At 33.4% G+C, this 22,753-nt stretch overlaps 1 long non-coding RNA gene across 1 annotated transcript; it reads left to right on the forward strand.

Moving 5' to 3' along the window:
• The first annotated feature begins 2,772 nt into the window (after positions 1-2,772).
• On the forward strand, positions 2,773-7,760 carry LOC134260221 (uncharacterized). Its single transcript, XR_009990491.1, has 4 exons — positions 2,773-2,887; positions 3,071-3,125; positions 7,487-7,561; positions 7,683-7,760. It is a non-coding gene; the product is annotated as an uncharacterized LOC134260221 (long non-coding RNA).
• Positions 7,761-22,753: the final 14,993 nt, after the last annotated feature.

Genomic DNA, 22,753 nt, shown 5'->3' on the forward strand with positions numbered 1-22,753 from the left:
CAAGAAAGTTTTGGACAAAAACCACAAGATAACTCAGTCCTAAATGCAAATGCTCTTAGACCTTACCGCTTCCAAGAATAATATCAGCCTGCACCATTTTCATGACCAAGTGGAGACATATGTCAGAGGTTTAGAATTCTAAGGACAAGTTCAGGAAACATACGATTCTCTTCTCGCTCCGTGATCGGGAGGTCGTGAGTTCGAATCTCGGCCGCGAATGACCTAAGTCGATAAAACATGGGTAGCAACTGTTCTTTGCCATGCGCTCGGCACTTTAAAGTGAAAGTTACAGGTCCTTCGGATGAGACCGTAAAAACCGAGGCCCCTTGTCAGCGACAGGCGTTGGCACGATAAAGATCCCTCACTGCTCAATGGCCCTGAGTACCGAGTAAATGTCAAAATTTGAAGCCCTTCACCGGCATACAGTGACGTCTCCATATGAGTGAAAAATTCTCGAGAGGGACGTAAAACATTATACAATCAATCAATCAATCTAGTACCAGTGATTTTTATCAAATTATCTTGTGAATAACGCAAATATCTGGCACGTGAGCATGGATCTACCGACTGGTTACTATGTGACTTACGAAAGGCTCTTCACAAGGAACTTGATATACTATAAGCAGGAACTTATATGGACAAAACATCAGAACGTGCTACAGCTATTTTCTACATAAACTCAGAAACAAGTGGTAGGCAACTACAACGGAACTACAGTCATAAAAATCATCACGTTTGCTGTGCATTTTGCAAAGAGTCGCATCATTCAAGTGGCTGTACAAGAAACACAAAACACAATGACCGGATGAAAATTGTCAGACAAGGCAAACTGTGCTTTAAGGACAGATGAGACGTTCCTCAATAATATATATATTTTTTTCAAGATTTTGTCATTGAAGAATTCCTATTTTAACATGTTTAATCACAGGAAATCAAGGTACCTTACCAGACGTTTTTGTGAGAAACCAGAGGATGGCATTTTTTATATAATCCTTTAGAAAAAATACTTAGTTTGCCAAAATCGCATTTTATTGTTTCAAATTTACAAAACAATTAAAAACCGGTTTAGAAACCAGAAAGTAATAAAGATTTTGTATATTTTTCATAAAGTATGATGATATACAAAACAGATATTTGGGAAACGTATCGTCTGACCTTAATTGTTTACGCAGACATTGTTTTGCAGAATGTCAGTCTAAATTCAATTTCAAAATCAAAGATGTCATCATACAAGTTTGTGCACTGCTCACAATGCAGTCAAACCCAAAACGGCGAATACCTCTACATTACAAACAAACGCTGAACTGCGGATGCAAAGACTAGGGTAATCAAGAAGCTACAGTACAAAATAGAAAACTATGAAAGTGTCATTTCTAAATTGGAAGAGCAGAAAAAAAACAAAGGATTTTGAGTGAGAAAACCATGAAGGATGGCAACATTTTACATACCGGATTTGCAAAGCTTCAGTCCAATTTGATGCACATTTAATTGCTATAACTCAGATGACTGCTGAGAATCAAACTGAAGAGTTGAAGAAAAAAGAAGTTGAAGTTAATACGCTAAAACAGGAGATACAACGGTTCAAATCGTCAAGGCGGACACCTCAGAGGAAACTTCAGCAAGTGGGAGAAAAAATATTGACAAACAAGTTAATGAAACTAGAATATCAGGAGACTCGTTTGAAGTCATCATTTCGTAATGTCTACGATCGATACTATGACCTTGTCAGCAAACACAATTTATCATTAAGTCAAATGCTGACTGACGTTTTTGTACCAAATTGTTACTCTTTTTTACACAATGAATTAACGTCGGATATGTCCGTTATTTGCCGATCAAGAAAAGAGGTACACGGTAGGTGTGACCGATGGACAGGAGACGTTAACTCCTCCATGGCACCTGGTCCACCTCCGATGTTTAGGAGGTCCGTGTTTGTCCTTCTCCTGTTTTGTATTGTTCTATGGAAATTTGATCTTGAATACTGTTCGTTATCTCCATATGTTTCATACAGAAGATCAAGCACTTGAGTATTGAATCAAATGAGCCGAGATAATTTTCATGTGGTGAAATGATGTTGATGTAAAACTAAAATTGCAAATTTTGATTATTCAATGTTAAAACTTTGGCCTTAAATCCGTATAAAGGGTTATTTTCGCAACATATGTTATTTTATTTTTGAAGTTTTCAGTTCAAGATTTATCGTTAGTACTATGTTTTAGTCTTCGATTTGCATTTTAGGACCAAAGAAATATCTTAATAATTACATTAATACCCCAACAATTTATTTTGTCTTTTTGTGAGCTCTTATTTCTCTAAAACAGATCCAACTAATGATCACTAATGCAAGCCTGGGAATTCATAAAAAAAACACACTAGGTTGTGATGATGAAACTTTTTAAAATAACATTTACAGGCTGGACATTGTCACGTCGACATTCATCATCATTGCTGTGATACTGAATCTTGTGTTGGTAAATACACTCTACTTCTAGTTATTTTTTCAACTTTTTTTTCAAATGAAAAAAAGGTCATTTTAGATTTTTCATTTCAGCTTCCTTTTTTAGAGAATTGCACATTACCAATACCACAATCCAACACTTAACTAATACAGGTGATCTCTTTCTCTCAAAAAGTAAAAAAAAACAACAACATATATATTAAAAAACTTAAATGTGTCAATAAAGAAAACAGGTATTTCCTCGATCACTTTACGCTACAGCGTTGCTGGATTTCACATTTTCTTGCTGTTTATTATACAGATTCTACGGTACACTGCCCTATCTGCCACGGAGATGACTGTGACTTTGTCAATCGAGATACGTGTCACATATGTAGAATCGACTTACATCAAGGACAATTACCTTATGTTCATTGTTTGAATGGAAATGTAGGTCTATATAATATACATATGAAATATTTCACAATTCAGATGTAAGTGTAATGAGAAACATTGAAATTAAACGCTCAGTTAGTGATTTATAGTTAATTATAACAACTTGCAACTTAGATTATATACATTTCGACTGAGACGCCCTTTTAATATGATTATTCTACATTATATGTATTGTAGGAACATTGCAAAGATAACAACAACACGCTCTGCTGCAGTGACGAATCCTGCATAGGTACATCTCCCTTTATTTCATCAAGTTAGACTACTTAACGTGTATTAACTGATTCTTAAGGATATCCGATTCTCAGCCAGGAAGAATAACTCCAAAAATTAATACTAATTAGGTCTTTCCACCTTTCTGTGGAAAGACCTATTGATTTCCTTCTGTTTCTTCTTTTTAGGTCTTTCCATCTTTCCATCAGGAAGAATAACTCCAAAAATTAATACTAATTAGGTCTTTCCACCTTTCTGTGGAAAGACCTATTGATTTCCTTCTGTTTCTTCTTTATAGGTCTTTCCATCTTTCGTGGAAAGACCTATTGGTATTCTTCTGTTTCTTATTAGGTCTTTCCACCTTTCTGTGGAAAGATATATTGATTTCCTTCTTCTGTTTCTTCTTTTCCTTATTATTAGGTTTTTCTACCTTTCTGTGGAAAGACCTCTTGAAATGCTTCTGTTTCTTATTATTTTATTTCTCACCTTAGCTTTTGAGACCGTAAGACTTATTGAAAAACTTTATAGTTCATCATATTGGATATTTAAAGTTATTCCGAAAAACGACCCCCTATGTTTGAACTTTGACCCCTTACTTAGTTATTGACCCTTTCACCGTAAAGCTTGTTATTGCTACTCCTCCGAAACCGTAAACTGTAGAGATACAAAACCTTCACCAATGTCTTCAACTAATTTAGGAGACTTTTCAATCTATTCATTGCGAAAGTTTTCTTCGACCCCTTCAATGAATTACTGCCCCTGAAAGTTTATAAATTTTATAAATAATTAAAAATTTTCAAAACGAGAAGCCGTAGAGACATGAAACCAACTGCATAAGATTCCTTGACCTCTGACCTTTAAATTCATTTTAAGGTCAAAGGTCAAGGTCATTCCAAATATAAGGGATAATTTTCTTTAAATAGCTCTTATGACCTTAAACATACACTATCTATCTTCTGACTTTAATGTGTACTCCTGAAACTCTTTCAACGATTTCATTCTTGTCCCATAAGATTGACTCTTTTAAAAGTTATTGCCCCTTGTGCTAAAAACCTTGTTATCGCTACTCCTTCGAAACCGTAAACCGTAGAGACACAAAACCTTCACTAATGTCTTCAGGGCCCTTAGGCACAACTTCAGTCTATTCAGTGGAAAAGGATCTGATGACCCCTTATATGAGTTATCGCCCTTTAATGTATTTGCACTTACTATTAAGCCTCATAACTTTATAAGTATAAGTAGTAAAGGCTGGAGGTCAATAACCATGTGACCCTTGACCTTTATTATTTTTACAAGGTCAAAGGTCAAAGTCATTTCAAAAATTTTTAAAATCTTCATTTTTTTCTATCTTTCAAGTCTTTTCTGGTTTCTTTTTCATGAAACTTTATTTAAAAGAGTTAAATATGAAAAAATAAGAAATTTAAAAAAGATGGAAAGACCTCTAATTGTTCGAGAACAATTAGTCTACTAGTTCTTCTTATTTTTCCGCCGTGTAATTTTGAGTTTCAAGATATATCGAAAAGATTTATAGTCCATAAGAATATACTTTGCAAAAGATTATTGCAGTTGACCCTGCGTAAATGAACCTTGATCCCTTTCGGAGTTATTGCCCCTTTTGCAAGAAATGCTTGTTATCGCTACTCCTCTGAAACCATAAACCAAGGTATGAAACCTTCACCAAGGTCTTCAACTAATTAAGGGGACTTTTCAATCTATTCATTGCAAAAGTATTCAGTAACCCCTTCAATGAATTATTGCCCCTGAAACTTTTTGAATTTTACAAATAATTAAAAATTTTCAAAACGACAAGTCGTAGAGACATGAGACCAACTGCATAAGATTCATTGACCTTTGACCTTAAAATTCATGTAAAGGTCAAATGTCAAGGTAATTCCAAAAATCAGAAATTTAGCTCTTTTTATATCTCTTTTGTCTTTCAACATATACTCAATGTATATGCATCCTTGTTATGCTCTCTTAAAACTATTTCAAAGATTTCATTCTTGTCCCCAAAGATTAACCCTTTTAAAAGTTATTGCCCCTTGTGCGAAAAACCTTGTTATCACTACTCCTCCCAAACTATAGACCATAGAGACACCAAACTTTCACTAATGTCTTAAGGTTCTGTATAAATGCGAAAGGATCTGATGACCCCTTATATGAGTTATTGCCCTTTAACTTCTTTGTACTTAATATAAAACCTTATAACTTGTAAAATATAAGTCGTAGAAGCATGGGGTCAATTGCATTGTAACTCTTGACCTTTGACCTTGAATAATTTTTCAAGGTCAGAGGTCAAGGTCATGTCATTTTTTTTAAAATTTCATTTTTTTATCCTTTAAAACAATTTCGGTTTCTTATTCATGGAATTTAATTTTAAGGAGGCAGATATAAAACAACATTAAGATCCAAAGAAGGTGAGGAGACCTCTTATTGTTCTGTGAACAATAAGTCTCCTAGTATTTAAATTGAAATGCATCAAAATGAACCTTGAAAATTAAATTTTTTCATGCAACAATTTTCATTTTATTCATCTTTATAAGATTCGGGGTGTTTGGAAGTCTCAGAAAAGGTCTTTTAAAAGTTGACATTTGTACCCCATAAAAGGGGAAAAAAAATAATAGTTTTAGAGAAATAAGATTTTCTTGAACCCAGCCCAGAAGTGATTTATTGATTGATTGCATATTGTTTAACGTCCCTCTCGAGAATTTTTAACTCATATGGAGACGTCACCGTTTGCCGGTGAAGGGCTTCAAATTTTGACCTTTACTCTGCACTCAGGGCCATTGAGCAGTGAGGGATCTTTATCGTGCCAACGCCTGCCGCCTCGGTTTTTAAGATCTCATCCGAAGGACCTGCAACTTTCACTTCAAAGTGCCGAGCGCAAGGTGGCGAAGGAACAGTTGCTACCCATTTTTTATCGACTGGGTCAGTCGCGGCCGAGATACGAACTCACGACCTCCCGATCACGGAGCGAGTGCTCTACCGACCGAGCTACCGTGAACGGTCAGAAGTGATTTATGGTGTCTTGCAATGATAGCAAAAGCCTTTTACACTCTGCATTATAGAATACATGACGGAAATAGAAGAAAAAATACCAAATTAGTATAAAAATCATGGCAATTTCTCTGGAATGCCTGGATACCTATCGTTTTTTAACCTAAAATATATTTGTTGATCAATTTGCAATTAGAAAATGCATTGCTTATATTCCAATTCGCTTTTTCTGCAAAAATATTTGAGATTTTAAATTTTCTAATATACGATTATGATTTACTTTCATCTATAACTTTAAAGAAATACTGTGGATAAATTTACATAACTTTGTGGATTCAGAGAAACTTTAATGAGTATTTTTGATTACTTAACCAGGTTGGGGGGAAACGTAAATTCCGCTATAATAGTGGTATCTCACTATTATAGTGAAATTACGCTATAATTCCTGTCGTGGATACCCTCAATTTCATCCGATACCGTGCAAAGTGTTTGAACCGCAAGTCATGGTGGGTATTAAAATGAACAAAAAGTTTCATATTTGCATGTTTTGAATTTTAATAAATTTTCTACTGTTGCGTTTAATAATGAGAGCTGTCTTTTTTTTAACAGAAGTTGCATTTTTAACATAGCAACCGATGACTGCGGGGTATTTCAGCCTGTTTGAATCTCACTTATTCCTTATTAATGCGCACAAATTGATGCTTGTTACAATTGTCAACTCGCACTGGAAAGGGTTTATGGAATTAAAAAAGAAAAAGATTATTTTTGTCTGCATGGTTACGGGTATGGAGGCCCGTTATGGTAACCGTAAAGACCCATTATTATCGGCCTCTTCCATAAAAAAAGACAGCTCTCATCATTAAACACAACGGTAAAAAATTTATTAAAATTCAAAACATGCAAACATGACAGTTTTTGTTCATTTTAGTACCCATCATGACTTGCGGTTCAAACACCTTGCATGATATTGGATGAAATTGAGGGTAACCACGGCAGGAAATAAAGCGTAATTGCACTATAATAAATGTAGTGAGATACCACAATTATAGCGGAATTTACGTTTCCCCCAACCTGTTAACTGCTAATTTTATAAACCTGAGGATCGGACTACCTTAAACAAGATATTCCGTTTAAAATTATACTTTTAATTTTTATAATAACAATTCATAAACTAATTTAACTGCTTCGTCTTTTCTTTCTTACAAACATTTCATGTATTTCTTTATAAGAGTACAAGGATGGTCCAAAGTATTTCGAATAGTTCAGCTATTGTTTGTGAACGACACTCATTTCCTGGCATTTCTAATCAGGTTTTGAATTATATGATTAGTTTTATGTTTCTTTCAGTGACTTTTTAACTAAACCTTTTTATAATAATTGTAGCACGTGCATTTGGATCATTTTATCCTGGTGTTTCATCTATACATCCTACTACCAGCAAAGAAACCAACGTTACTGGTACAGTGTCGTTACTGATATAATGCTTGAGATGTATTTCTATTCACAAATCCTTAAATTTGTGAAGTTATTCATTATTTTGTATTAGACATACATTATATCAGATTTACTGATATTGCAGATCTCAATGTTCATTGTCCCCATTGTCATGGAGAATTCTGTGACTTTGTAAATCGTGACACGTGCCATGTGTGTAAATACAAGTAGGACATGGGCAATCTATTTAAACTATAAAAAGGGCAGCCAGGATTATTCTTGACCTGATTCTTCCTCTAAACAACTGCTTGAGCTTGAGAAACATCGATGGCTAAGAGTTTATGAGCCAGTTGATCCATACAAATACAAAATTTTCAGCGGAATGACGCCCCATTATATTTGAAATTTATTTGAATTTCACTCCTCAACTTCTTATAACCTGCTATCTGAAACTAATTACGATCTTAGATAACCAAAATTTCGTACAAACTTATTCAAGACCCCGACCTCTTTTCAGTACTCAGGTGTACATCTATAAATAAACTTCCTCAACACATTAGACTCTCTCAGTCTCTACGAGCATATAAGTGTAATGTTGAAAATGTTGAATGTTGAATGTTGAAAATTACATCATCAGCTGTCGCACAACTATTTGAGCACAATAAGATTTTGATATTGTATCTACATTGTGTGTGATTGTTAATTGTCTGTGCATTGCCACTCTACTCATAATTTTGTGAAATACTTCCTTAAGCCTATTATTGTTAGATATGTTTAATTGTACCTTGTACGATATCTTTGTAATTGAAATACTAGTATACGAGGGTTGTTCGAAAAATTTGTGGACTCTTTTCATATTTTAATTATTTAACGCCATCTGTTAACCAATTTCGATAGAAATATTGTATCAATTAATCCAAATGATTTGTGTTGAACAATTTTAAATTATCATGATTTATTCCAAACCTATCCAGAATTAAAAATCGGATCGTGGAGCAGGTCAAAATTAATTAACTCATAAACAGCATACTGAATAAATATGATAATGACTGTAGTCATATTCTCCGTAAGACCTGAATCAAAAAAAAAAAAAAAAAAAAAAAAAAATCCGAAAGTGACATAAAGGATGACTTAAAAATGTCAAGTGCTAGAAAAATGTTTTTATAAATGACTGTGTAAAATATATAGAGATAGTATTTTTCAGAAATTCTTGACGCTAAGTTTTTGACGTTACATTGCTGTTAAGTAAGCTCCGCGGTTACAAAACATATTGATTTTAAAATGGAGTAAATTGATTTCTCTTAAATCTATTGAAATGAAACTTTATAAATCAACAAAAGAATTTTTTTTACACATGATATTGAGATTATTTTAGATATCTCGAAACGTAGTATAACGAAGATTGACATCGTCCACGCACATTTCGAACAACCCTGAGGTTGAGAGGGCCCTGGGGAAGAAAAGTGCATGCACTCCACAAGGTTACCTTCTTTAAATAAAGTTTTATCATTATTATTATATCAAAAACTAATAAACATATAAAAAGTAACATCAAATCCCTATGTAACATAATAGTCTGGTCCGATTTATTGAAAAAATACTTCTAACGGCAAATAATTATTTGGTTCAGCATAGTTTTTTAACCTAATTCGAGTATTCTGAATCCGAAAAAAATATGCTGGCCTTCATGAAAATGGCGTTAAAGAGGTCAAAATGGCAATTCAAAATGGCGGACATCAAATTTTTCTAATTTTCTCTAAATATCCTTCAAAAAGGAGAAATAATGCGTGAATATCTCACAGAGTGTGATACAAGTATAAAAATGATAATAGAATGCTACCACTATTAGTTTAACTCGGAAATTTTAGTCGTTTCTACACTTAATTCGAATTTTCTCTGATTTTTTTGTCTATAGTTCTATATTCTGCTTTGTTCAGGATTTTACATTTGCATATATCCATACACTACAGATTTGTATTTTTTCTTCTACATCTCACTACTCTAGAACTGAATGATGCTGCAGCTGTAAGTTAAGAGTCAATTCAGCGATTAAAAATGGCGGATATTCAATTTTTTCAAATTATTTCCTAATGTCGTTTACATAGATTGATTGATTGATTGTATACTGTTTAACCTCCCTCTCCAGAATATTTCACTGATATGGAGACATCACCATTTCCGGTGAAGGGCTGCAAATTTAGGCCTATGCTCGGAACTTACGGCCTTTGAGCAGGGAGGGATCTTTATCGTGCCACACCTGCTGTGACACGGGGCCTCGGTTTATACGGTCTCATCCGAAGGACCGCCCCATTAAGTCGCCTTTTACGACAAGCAAGGGGGTACTGACGACCTATTCTAACCCAGATCCCCACGGGGCTCGTTTACATAGAAGAAAGGATTTGTGAATATCTTATTGAGCGTAGTACAAATATGTAAATTTCCAATAGATCACTAATATCATCACTTTAATTTGGAAAATTTAGTCGTTCAAATTTGAAATGTGTTAATTAGCTCAAAATGGCGGTTCAAAATGACGTCATATTCACTTGAATTTTGTAAAATACTCAAACTGCTGAATTCTGATTCGTTTTGCAGAAAATAAATTACAGTTTGTTTTTTTTATATTGATTAGTCCATTAAATATGAACAAACAAAAAATACTAGAAAAGATTCATATTTTCTGGAAATAGTTAAAACAAACTCGACTTAAGGATGACGTTTACTCAGGTTTCAGAAAACAGAAATGAAATTTTATAAAGTATAATATTTTAAATCAAAAATTGTTCTAAATGGATAAAATAAGCAAGTTTTAAATCAAAATCAATTTGAAAATTTAATATTTTATTATTTAAAGAAAATATACAGGAACAAAAGTCAACGTAAGGTAATGCAGAGGAAATTCGGACTGAATTTTTTAATTTTCCATTTTTGTCATTTTTTTTATTTCTTGCAATATTAATCACAAAATAAAGGTTACATGTGTTTTTAAACATCATTTTGCAAATATTATATGTGTTAAAGCTTATATATTATTTCAAATAATTGAATGCTGTGAAATAAAGAAATTCAAAAATATGTACAAAAGCCATTCGACACAACATATCTCAATAATTTGATCATTGACCCCATATAATATTAATACCATGAGAATTAGAGCATTAAAAGTAATCTGAGGCTATCCATAGTTTAGAGTTCTTATCAGTCAGATTTTTGTAATATTCGATTTAAAATTGGGAAAAAATATAAATATGACAGAGGAAATTCGGACTGAATGATTATCATATTTATGGTCCAAACTCCAATCCTTTCTTTATATGAAGCAACGCTGTTCCATTGCTATAATATTTCATTATTTAAAGAGTTTAGTTGCTTGTAATATTTTGTGTGTATAGAAAAAAATGGTTATAGTGTGAAAAATTGAGGTATTTCCCGAGAAATACTCAGGGGCCACTAGCATGAAAAATAGGTAATTGACCTAGTTATTTGAAATTAAAATTTAACACAAGAATCATAGGTGTACAATGTGCAATAGGTGGTTTTTCGTTCTTATCAGTGGAATTTTTGGTCATCTGAGTAAAGGTATACCTTAAGAGTTTCCAAATTCTTCCCCTCGTACTTGACCGTGTTCCAAAGCCTTTGAGCACCCGTCCACCTAAACTCACTCCTGAATCCTCTCATGATCAAATCGCACTTCTACTTCAACTTCCCTCAGCACACCATCATATTTAACTGAAGAAATTCTTGTCTGATTCCATCGAACACTTTGTTCCAGCTTTTTAGCACTTATAAGAACTTAGTAATATTCCCTAACATCTTCTGTTCCAGGTTTATTTGCTAAATGTTTCAGTCTCTCTTCGGAATTTTGGTATTGTCAACACTCAAGTAAAATGGTGCCCCGTGTCAAGGATGACAACCCCCTTTGCACGTAAAAAGATCGTTTCTCTGGAGTTCGAAAAAGAGTAAGCCCACTGGGGGCAGCCAGAGAAACCAAAATCCTTCAAAAACCGATTATTTAAACCGATAGTCCGCCGAAACATTGCTGCAAATTTGCCGACTCGGCGTTAAACATTATACAATCAATCAATAAACACTCAAGAAACAACACATTTATGTTCAAATGTTAAAACTCTATTTTTTTCAAAAACCTTATGCAAAATGAACTAGAGGTACTGTGAGCAATTAGCTCACTAAATGATACCCCCGTCTCCCATATGAATATAATGACAGTGTCCATGTTTTGCTATGGGGAAGCCAAAATATATGTCAGATCAAAAGGTAAAAGATGAGGTGCACAATGTTTAATATGTAATTAAGATTCTGTGAAATTTCATCAAATTTCATTCAGTGGAATGAGAGAGAAGTTGCAGATAAGAGACTGGTAGCCCAAACCGTAACAGACGGACGTACATATCGATTACTTTATACCCTCCCGCTTTTCATGCGGGGTGGGGTGGGGAATGTAAAAAAAATCTCTGATATTCAAGACATGTAGCTCTTTATTTCGTGACCGCGTATAGATTTGTTGTCTTTTAAGGTAGAAAGGTCATTCTGTTAGCAAGAAAATTCTCAAACATTATCATCTGGAATCACATTGTGTGCATGTATATTTTGGTGAGAAGAGTTGTATAAGTATACAATTTAAGAGCGCCTGCAGATTCCTCGTGATTCCTAACACTTACAAGCTTTCGTACCAATAGGCCTAAGCCATTCTTGACTTCGATCTAGTCAACACTTCTCTTGACAACAAAATTTTCTTGAACACTCCAAAAACTTTACAAGGCAGCTTGGTCCACACTTCTTTGTTAGGGTAGTGTAAGGTTGTATCAAGAATCGAGGGGGTGTAAACACAAACATTTTCTTCTTTCATATTTTGTAAATTTAATTTTTTTAATTTATATACACTGTTCAATACAAAATTATCCATTCACAACGTAAAATATTTGAGAATGCAGTTGACTTTTTGACTGAGAATAACAAAATGCAAATGTAGGGACACAGAATCAGAGCTGGACAATCAAGAAAAATTATGGTTTACGTATATTATACTGATAATTCATAATAAATATATTTATATTTGGATATTATAATATATATTCAGATTTACATGATGTAACAATTACTAGTCCTCTAAATGGTCGTGATCCATCATTTTAAAAATCATTCTAAGTTATGTTGCACTAGACCTTCCACATGAACATAAACATTTTTTTTCTACATTGGACTATAAAAAATAGATCAAGAATTTCTAACAACTGATATGATTTAGCAACCCTCGAACTACAATGTTCATTCGCCTTAATGCTCGGGGAATACTGCTCTTGGGATAGCTTAATTTTTATATTGTCCTCAAAACAGCAATGAGCATGGAGAGACAGAGAAAAAGTAAAATAGGTAAAACGGAATTGTCAAAAATTTATCTTAATAATAGAAGTAATTAAACAAAAATCCGTGTTATAAAAAATCCTAAGTCATTAACAAAAATATCCTCCAACTTTCATTGCATTTTAAAAACATTATTTTATGAATAAAAAAAAAACTGTAAATTAATTTTCTCGAATCAGAATCAGGCAGTTTTTAGTATTTTACGAAATTTGGGTGTATAAGACGTCATTTGAGTTGCCATGTTGAGCTAATTAACACATTTCAAATTTAATTGACTTAATTTTCCGAATTTAAGTGATAAAATCAGTGTTCTATTGCCATTTTACACAGTTGTACTACACTCAGTAAGATATTCACAAATCCTTTCTCCTATGTAAACGACAGTAAAAAATAATTTGAAAAAGAAATGAATATCCGCCATTTTGAATCGCCATTTTGACTTTTAACTTACAGCTGCATCATCATTCAGTTGTAGAATAGTGAGATGTAAGGGAAAAATACAAATCTGCAGTGTATGGATATTTCCAAATGTAAAATCCTGAACAAAGAAGAGTATAGAAGTAATAGACAAATAAATCAGAGAAAATTCGAATTAAGTGTAGAAACGACTAAATTTTCTTAGTTAAACTAATAATGTTAGAATTCTATTATATTTTTATAGTTTTATTACACTCTGTGAGATATTCACGCATTATTTCTCCTTTTTGAAGGATATTTAGAGAAAATTAGAAAAATTTGATGTCCGCCATTTTGAATCGCCATTTTGACCTCTTTAACGCCATTTTCATGAAAGCCAGCATATTTTTTCGGAATCAGCATACTCGAAATAGGTTAAAAAACTATGCTGGACCAAATAATATTTATTTGCCGTTAGAAGTTTTTTCTAGCCTTCTTTTTTAAAAATCAGGACCAGACAATAATGTAACGTGTCGTAGAGATAAGATATTGACATGAATAGATTTACTCTGTCAATTCTCAAAAATGTATTTTTTTCCGTAAACCAATCATAAATTGTTCGGTGCAGTCAGTTTTTATTCTAGTAAGCTTAGGTAATTGTCAGAGCGGTGTATTTTTATTAAAACTTATTTTAAAAAGTTTGGGAAGATGAGGGGTAAAACACTATCCACACATCAGGTGATATTGTTAAATACTGCATTTACAATGTAAGATTACTATTTCAATAATTATTGAAATTTCAAAACTTCACAGCTATGGGTCGCCCGCGTGGCGCAGTGGTTAGAGCGTCTGCTCTAGAGTCGCGAAGTAAGGAGTCAAACCTTACGTCGCGGGTTCCAATCCCATTGCGGGACGTGGAGACCGGTCCTTCGGATGAGACCGTATAAACCGAGGCCCCGTGTCGCAGTAGGTGCTGGCACGAAAAAGATCCCTCCCTGCTCAATGGCCCTGAGTGCCGAGTATAGGACAAAATTTGCAGCTCTCCACCGGCAAATGGTGGCGTCTCCATATGAGTGAAAAATTCTCGAGAGGGACGTTAAACTACATATACAATCAATACAATCACAGCTCTGGTATGGTCCTATAGCATTAGAACGTTCGTGGAAGAAATACAGTAGATAAATATCACCCCTACTAATGTGTTCGGAACTTTTTCTTTTTCGGTGTTCTGCAAATTATAAAATCCGATGAGTTCAGAGTAGCTCTGACAGTGGCTCTGTCGAGAGTTAGCGAGACTTCAGCGAGATAGGGTAAATTATTCACGGAAATGTGGCTAGGAAGTGACTAGCACGTGGAGACATGGTAAACAGCAAAGTTATGTTGCGTTTTAGTTTTCACCACCCTATAATATCATTCTGTAGAAATAAACTTCAATCGATCTTTCTTGAATTCATTCAAGTTTAAATTATTTTTAAGTATTCTCTATGATACAATTTTCTGCTGTCATGAATTAAAATTTCTTTTTGGACAAATATTTTGCATGGGAACCGGGACAATATTTTTGGGCGTCAGATTAGCAAATGAGGCACCAATGTGGCTTTAACTGACAAGTCAGCTGAATGAGAATTGCATTATGGGTTACTACGAATACTACAGGAATTTTACACTTGATAAATTCCTTTATTGTATTATCGGTGAATACAATTGCCAGGTGGATTCCCTGGCCAACACACGTGATCACGAGTATAGTTCTGTAAAAAAATATTTGTCCATTTAAATGCATACGAAAAGCTGCTCACTTTCCTTACCCTTGAAGTTCTGGTGTTCTGAACTTGACACTAACTACGTATAAATTTTATTAAACATATTTTTCTCTATTAAACAACAAATTAAAAACGCCCGTGATATTTCTCTTAGTTTCTAATGTTTGCATTTTGTTCATAAAAACATTTTTTTTATTTTGCACTCCATTGACATGATCATAGATTGACCTGAACCACGTGTTCGAAGTAACATGTAAACATGTATTTGGCGTAAACGTATTCAATTAATAATTGGTCAGTTGCTCGTGGTAAGCTGTGCGCATTAATAGCAATAGCCATATAAGGCAAACAAAGGTTTGTCAGTGAAGATGATATTACACTTTTTTTACCAGAGTATCGGGTATCGGTCGCTAGTGAGCTGCAATTTTTGCAATTAACTATAAGATGTATTAATTAGTATTTACCCCCCCCCCCCTTAAGCCACCCATTTCTGTTGAAAATCATGAAAGTCTTTCAGAAAGGTGTGGAAACACATTTTTCACAGGACATGTTTTCAGAAGAAACAGACTATAGCAATTTCCTGTTTACTGCCAATTTTATTTATAAAACCGGATCTACCTTATAACCTTTGAATAGGTAAACCTAAACCACGTGTCATGAATTTAAATCACAATAACATTAGTAGGGGTGAATATTATAATTGCTACATGTTCAATGATTTGAGATCAACTCCAATTAAAATTAATATTTTACAAACAAAGTACAGAATAGCACTGTATAATTTATTACAAAAACAAAAATCAGAAACTGAGAAATAATTATCGTAGTTGTGGAGCATTTCATTTTGAAATTATCGTACATACTTACATGGAAAGTAAACGGATTTTGTGATGGAAAATTATTTCTGTACTGTGACTGTATTTAAGCTCTTATTCGTCTGAAAACATATTCTATTTTAAATTTCAGGAACGTTTGTATCCTGTCCAATATGTAGTCACGGCGTCTGTGTCCCTTCCAGAAGTTACTCCTTCTGTACAGGATGTGTTTATCATCAGGATCACAAAACCACTACGTGCATAAAGGTTCACACTGAAAACTTATAAATCAAACGCCGTAAAGTTATTATTGCATTAATACATCTGAAGACATTCGTCAAATACAACACAATGTTGATGGATATTTTCCACCATCACATAAAGTCAAAGCAGAAGTAAATTAAAAAAATTCTATTTCTATATAGAAGTATATATTTTTAACAGTACGGGCATGAACAGGAATGTAAGGATACTAATTACACGATATGCTGCCTCACTGACGAGTGTATAAGTAAGTATTAGATATCAAGGACGAGTATACAAGTATAAATCACTGACAAGTGAAAAAGTAGGTATACGTAAGTATTAGATATCACAGACGAGTGTATAGATATCAGGAATCACTGACGAAAATTTTTAGTGGGCTTATGTTCCTATCGATATTTTATCTTAAAACAACATTAATTCCAATAAATTCAATACTATTTCTACATTGATATTGACATTCATTCATTCATTTATTCTCTCAAAAAACCATACAATGGTACAAGAGGTACATATATACATATTTACAATAATTATGGACGAGCAGAGATTACAGGAGGACAGACAGTGTCAAAAATCTTTGTAATAAATATACACAATTTTCGTAAAAATGCTGGATCTGTACTTGTCATCAAATTACAGAATTTTATTGTATTTGGGTGAACATAGTATTTCTGCAACAAAAAATCTTTTCGAATCTTATATAATGCATTACATTCCAGTAAATAATGGAATTCGTCTCCTATCTGGTTATTATTACATAGATTGCACTTTCTTTCATTTCTTTCAACATTATTCCATCTACCCATCTCTATCGGAAGACGATGGTTACTTGTCCTGAATTTTGAGAAGATATTTCTAAATTTTCTTGGTAAAATAGTTAAATATTTTTCACATTCAAACTTTGTTTTAAAAATTCTATATGTAATACCTTTACTGGAATTATTCAAATCACTATACCATTTCTGTAAAAACTGATCTTTGAGCTTTTGGTTAATTGTGGTTGCAATCCATTTAACACTATGAAAATTTTGATTAGTCCAAATATTACAGAGACCCGTTGTATTAAGAATATTATGTATGAAAGATATCCATGGATTACTAATCCCATTTTTAGTGTATTTATTATAAAGATGTAAATAAATAATTCTACAGATCTTATTCTCATTTCCATGTATCATTTTTCCCCAGTAAGATATCATTCTTGTATAAATGCGCACATACATCGGGTAACGTCCAGTTTCCCCGTATACCATAAAACTCGGTGTACTAGATTTTAAGTTTAGAATATATTTTAAAAATCTTAAATGTAGACGTTCAATAATATCTATATTTTCAAATCCCCATATTTCACATCCATATAATAAAACAGGAACGACAACTTTATCAAACAGATCTAACTGACAGTCCAGAGATAGATTATATAAACGAATTTTTCTAATAATGCCATACATTGCCTTTTGTGCTTGATTACATAAGTGTTTCTTGGCCTTTGAAAATGACCCTGATCTTGAGAATATAATACCAAGGTAATTGAAATCTTTTACAGTTTCTAAAACATCGTCATTGTATTTAAATGTATGTTTGGGTGGTCGTCCTTTTGAAAATATGACAATTTTTGTTTTCTTAACATTAACATGGAGTTTCCACGTTTTGCAATATACAGAAAATTCATTTAATGCATGTTGTAAATCATATGCGGTTTCAGCCATAATAACCGTATCATCAGCATAAAATAAAATAAACAGCTTGATAAAAATGTTAAGATCATCTTCAATCTCTTTAGAAAAATTCTCTAAACCGTTAACATTCCTTTCTGTAAGGTAATTTTCTAAGTCGCTGATATACAATGAAAATAAAAAAGGTGAAAGATTTTCACCTTGTCTAACCCCGACATTGCAGTTGAAAAATTCAGAAGACACACCATTCACATTAATTCTTGATTTTATGCATGCATACATATTTCTAATATAGTTGAAACACTTCCCACTAACACCGTTTGAAAATAATTTGTACCAAAGGCCGCCTCTCCATACGGTATCAAAAGCCTGTTTAAAATCGATGAATGCACAGTATAACTTTTGTTTGCTATTTATAAGGACTTGTGACAGAAAATGCAAAATCAATATATTGTCTAAAGTAGAATACCCCTTTCTGAAACCTGTTTGACTCTCATTAATCAGACTGATATTTTCTGCATAAATTTCTAATCGTTTTTTTAAAATACTCGTAAAAAGTTTCCCTAAGCAGCTCAATAATGTGATCGGGCGGTAGTTCTCAGGTTGTGTTGGATCTCCTTTATTTTTATAAATAGGTTTAACAATGCCTACAAGCCATTCTTCCGGTACTATCCCAGAGTCAAAGATAAGATTGAACAACTTCTCGTACAGAGACAAGAACAATGAAATAGTGGTACTAATATGTTCGTTAAGAATGTGATCGCTTCCAGGAGATTTGTTGTTTTTTAGGTCTTTTACTGCCGACAAAATTTCATCTTGCGTAATTGGACAATCAAGTATTTCATTATATCTACTTTGTTCAGTGATATTATATGTAATTGAATCTGTTTCCTCTACATCGACTTCATTGATATTTTTGAAGAAATTATACAGATTATTTAAATCAGCTGTACATGTGTCATTTTTATTTTGGCTATTTAATATTTTCCAGTATTCCTTCGTGTTATTTGTTCGCAAATTTTTAATTTTCTGAGATAGATCTTGTCTGTACTTACTGATTGATGAATCCATTACTTTTTTATACTCTTTGCTAGCTAGTTTTAATTTCTCTCTAGATTCTTGGGTTTTAATTCTATTATGCATTCTTTTAGATAAGTGGAATTTTTTCCTCGCTGTTCTACAATAGCGATTGAACCAAGGTTTATCCGGTTTTTTCTTTGCATTTTGAATTTTATGTTTAATCCCAAATGATTCTTTGGCTGCGCTTAAAAACACATTGCAGATTTTTGCCATTACATTATTCAAATGTTCTTTTTCCAGCCCATTTTCCAAGTTCATTAGATCCCCAATTTCTTTTTCAATTTTCTCAGTTGTAGATTTACAGCGGTCTATATTAGCACGAAAATCGTCTGCTTTGTTTGCGCACCATAACTTCACACCTGGTTGATCTTGAGTTTCAAACTCTGAGTAGTTACTTTGAACACTTTGAGATACCGTTACACTGAATGACAGGGGGTTGTGTGCGTCAGAATATAAATTACAAAAATCTACAACATCAAATTTGCTTAAGAAATTAAATAAGTGTACATTGGATATCACATAATCAACAGTACTTATGTTCTTGCATGTGAGAGCACCTGTAGATTTGTCCCTTCCATATCGACCGTTAAGAATAAAAAGATTGTTATTGATACAGAAATCTACTAATTTGTAGCCAAAATTATTGATTGTTACATCTTTAACTGTTCTGACCAGTGGGATTCCAAAAGTTTCTAATAAATTGACATCTGTATTTACACTTTGAGTAACATTATTACAGTTTTGGCTATTTGCTAAAAAATCGTCAGTTACAACATAGTCTTGTAGTTTTCCAACCCTGGCATTAAAATCTCCTAATAAACAAACATAATTACTATTTTTAGTTATTTCATGCATCTCCTGTTCAACTTCCAAAAAACAATCAGGAGATGAATATTTGCTGTTTTCGGGAGGTATATACACAATTCCAAAGTAAACATCTTCATTGGAGTTAATCAGCAACTTACTCATTTTAAACCAAAAAACGTATTTACAATCTGTTTCTTTTACATTAATGTATTTTACATAAGTGTCCTTAACTAGAAGCCCTATACCACCTGATCTCGTTTTCGACAAATTAGTTCTGTTTTTCAGAAAAGTGGTATATCCAGGAATATTCACTTCATCTGAATCATCGGTCTTAGTTTCCACAAAACACAGAACATCGAATTCTGCTATAAAGTCTGTAAATTCCTTATATTGGAGTCTTTTGTTTATGCCGCAGACATTTAAAGCGAGAAATCGGATTTCGTCACGCTTCTGTTCTCCTGCGGTTTCCTAGTGTGTCGGCGTTGATCCTCTACGGAATCTTTTGACCGCTGGACGTCGGCCACTTCCGCGTCGGCTACGATTCGGGACGGGGCGACCGCGGTGTGCCTCGCTGGACATCTCTGCGCCTTGGTTAGCTCCACCCTCTGCACCGAGCGTTTCCTCATTGTTTTCGTTGGGGACGTATAGACTGCCGTCGATGTACAGTTTGTCCACCACTAAGTTGACACGTCTATCGTTAAGTCGAGCCTCTCGCATAACAGGATAGAGTTTTTTTCGTTTCTCTTCTATCTCTGGTGGGAATTGTTCGTTTATCCATATTTGTGTGTGTTTTAGCTTCTGGGGTGCCCGTCGTCGGACAAATTCTCTATCTTTATAAAAGCTGAACTTGGCGACTATGTTTCTGGGCCTTGTTCTAAATTCATCGGGTTTCCCCATGCGATGTACCCGTTCAAATGATATATAGTCCCGGATTTTCAGTTTGTTTACGAGGAATTGATGAAGAACTGCCTCACAGTCTTCATTCGGTGTTTCTGGAATGCCACTAAAAATAAGATTGTCCCTCATTGACCTGCTTTTTAAATCAGTGACTGACCTCTGTAGTTCCTCGTTTTGTCGTGTCATCGAGCTTAACTCTTCGTTAAAATTATCGCGCATAGTCTTAGCTTCATGTTTTAACAGTTTCAATTCATTTTCTGCTGTCTTTTTAACGTCGTCAAAAATCTGACCAGTCGCTGCAGCACTTTGCTCCACATCAAAAACTGTCTGTTTCATAGCGCTTAAATCGTTCTCAATAGTGCATACTTTACTTTTCAGTGTTGATACCGAGTCATTTATAGTCTTTATGTCTGACATCTTCATTTCAATTTCTGTGAGTCTTTTCTCTAGAGCTACATTGTTTTTTTCAATGAGTGATAGTTTAGAGTTCATTTGCATGAGCAGCGAGTGAATTGTTTCTAATGAAACTGCCGAGCTCTGAGAAGCGGTATCCATTGTCTCTCCGTAAATAATAGAATGACTTTGCGAGACTAGACTAATTGTATCATTAGGAGATGATTGCAATGACATCCCTATCTATATACATCTATCTATCTATATACACACAAATGAGTGATACAATGTTATTGTGTCCATACGTTGTCTGCCTAGCTCAGTATAAGTCGGTGAACACTTTTCACACATAGAGGCACCAGAAAGTTTACAAACACGCCGAAATGTCTTTTCTATCCAGCATTAGGGTTTGCAAAGCAACATATATGTCAAATATACAATAAATAATCACTTTTTTCAGTTTTGATTGAAATGAACTTACTGTAAAACACTGTTTTCCCACTTATTATAGGAGCTAGATTTTAATCAGCCCTCCATTCTACTCGACCTTCTATTTATAGTAAAAAGAAAATAAACAATATCATTGAGAAATGATTTCACTGTTTTCATTGAAGTTCAATAAAGATTTTATTTCTTAATGAATTGTTATTTCATTGTTGTTTCAAGCAAAGTGGTTGGGAGTTGTGGTTAATACTATTGACCAAGGAAACAGTTCACTACGTAAGTTTTATTTCAAATCAAGATTCGCTTTCCTTAAGTAGATATATTTGTTAAGGTTCTATAAACTTGTATTTCTATGCATTTTTTAAAAAAAATTAATAAATAATTATTAATCAAAAATAATTATTAAACAATTCTTTTCACAAAGTTTAATGATTTTGATATGCTGAGGACAAGGAGTAACTATCTTCAACTTACTATGTTGAAAATATTTAAAATATTTTGAGGTATCAAAAATGTGTAATTTTGTCTAATGCTACAATGAAGAAAAGTTAAATTTTCAGAATAGTACAAAATACCATGTATTTATAGATTAATCTCATAAATGCACAAGAACAAAGAACAAGCAATAAGTTATTAAATGTTATCGGTTAATTAAGGCTAATTTCTTAAGATACCTCTATATTCTGTCCAAATTGTGATCAAAATGGTCAGTGCCACTTTTTCAATATAACAACAACAACAGCAGCATTTTGTAGTTATAATATTAATCTTTTTCAAATAGTAACTTACAGAAAAAAAAATACCTGCAATATTTTAAACCGCAGACACTGAACAGCTGCATCGTTTATGACTTTAAATAAACATTATGTATTTCAAAAATACATTGCAAATATACCCGAAATTCTATTTTGATGCATTTAAAAAAAATTTTTTTGGTTTAAAATGGAGTGGTTCGACTTATTGAATTTTATGCCTCCCCCCCGTAAACGAAGTTTCGAGGGTTTGAAGTTTTTGTCGTGTACGTCTGTCTGTCTGTCCGTCAGTCTAGATGTTTGTCTGTCTGTCTGTTTGTCCGCAAAAAACTTAAACATTGCCCATAACTTTTGATTTAGTGGAGCTATGACTTTCATATTTCACATGTGTATTCCTTGTGATAAGACCTTTCTTTGGGTACCACCAAATTTGACCTTTTGACCTGAGAGTTTGATCCACTTTTACACAAAAATTCCAATTTTTTACTTTGACCATACCTTTTGAACAGGAGATATCAGGACATTTATCCTTAACATATGTATT

The sequence above is a fragment of the Saccostrea cucullata genome, unplaced genomic scaffold, assembly GCF_032062105.1.
Source record: "Saccostrea cucullata isolate Sc308-1 unplaced genomic scaffold, CSIRO_AGI_Scuc_v1 ctg915, whole genome shotgun sequence".
NCBI classification, from domain to species: domain Eukaryota; kingdom Metazoa; phylum Mollusca; class Bivalvia; order Ostreida; family Ostreidae; genus Saccostrea; species Saccostrea cuccullata.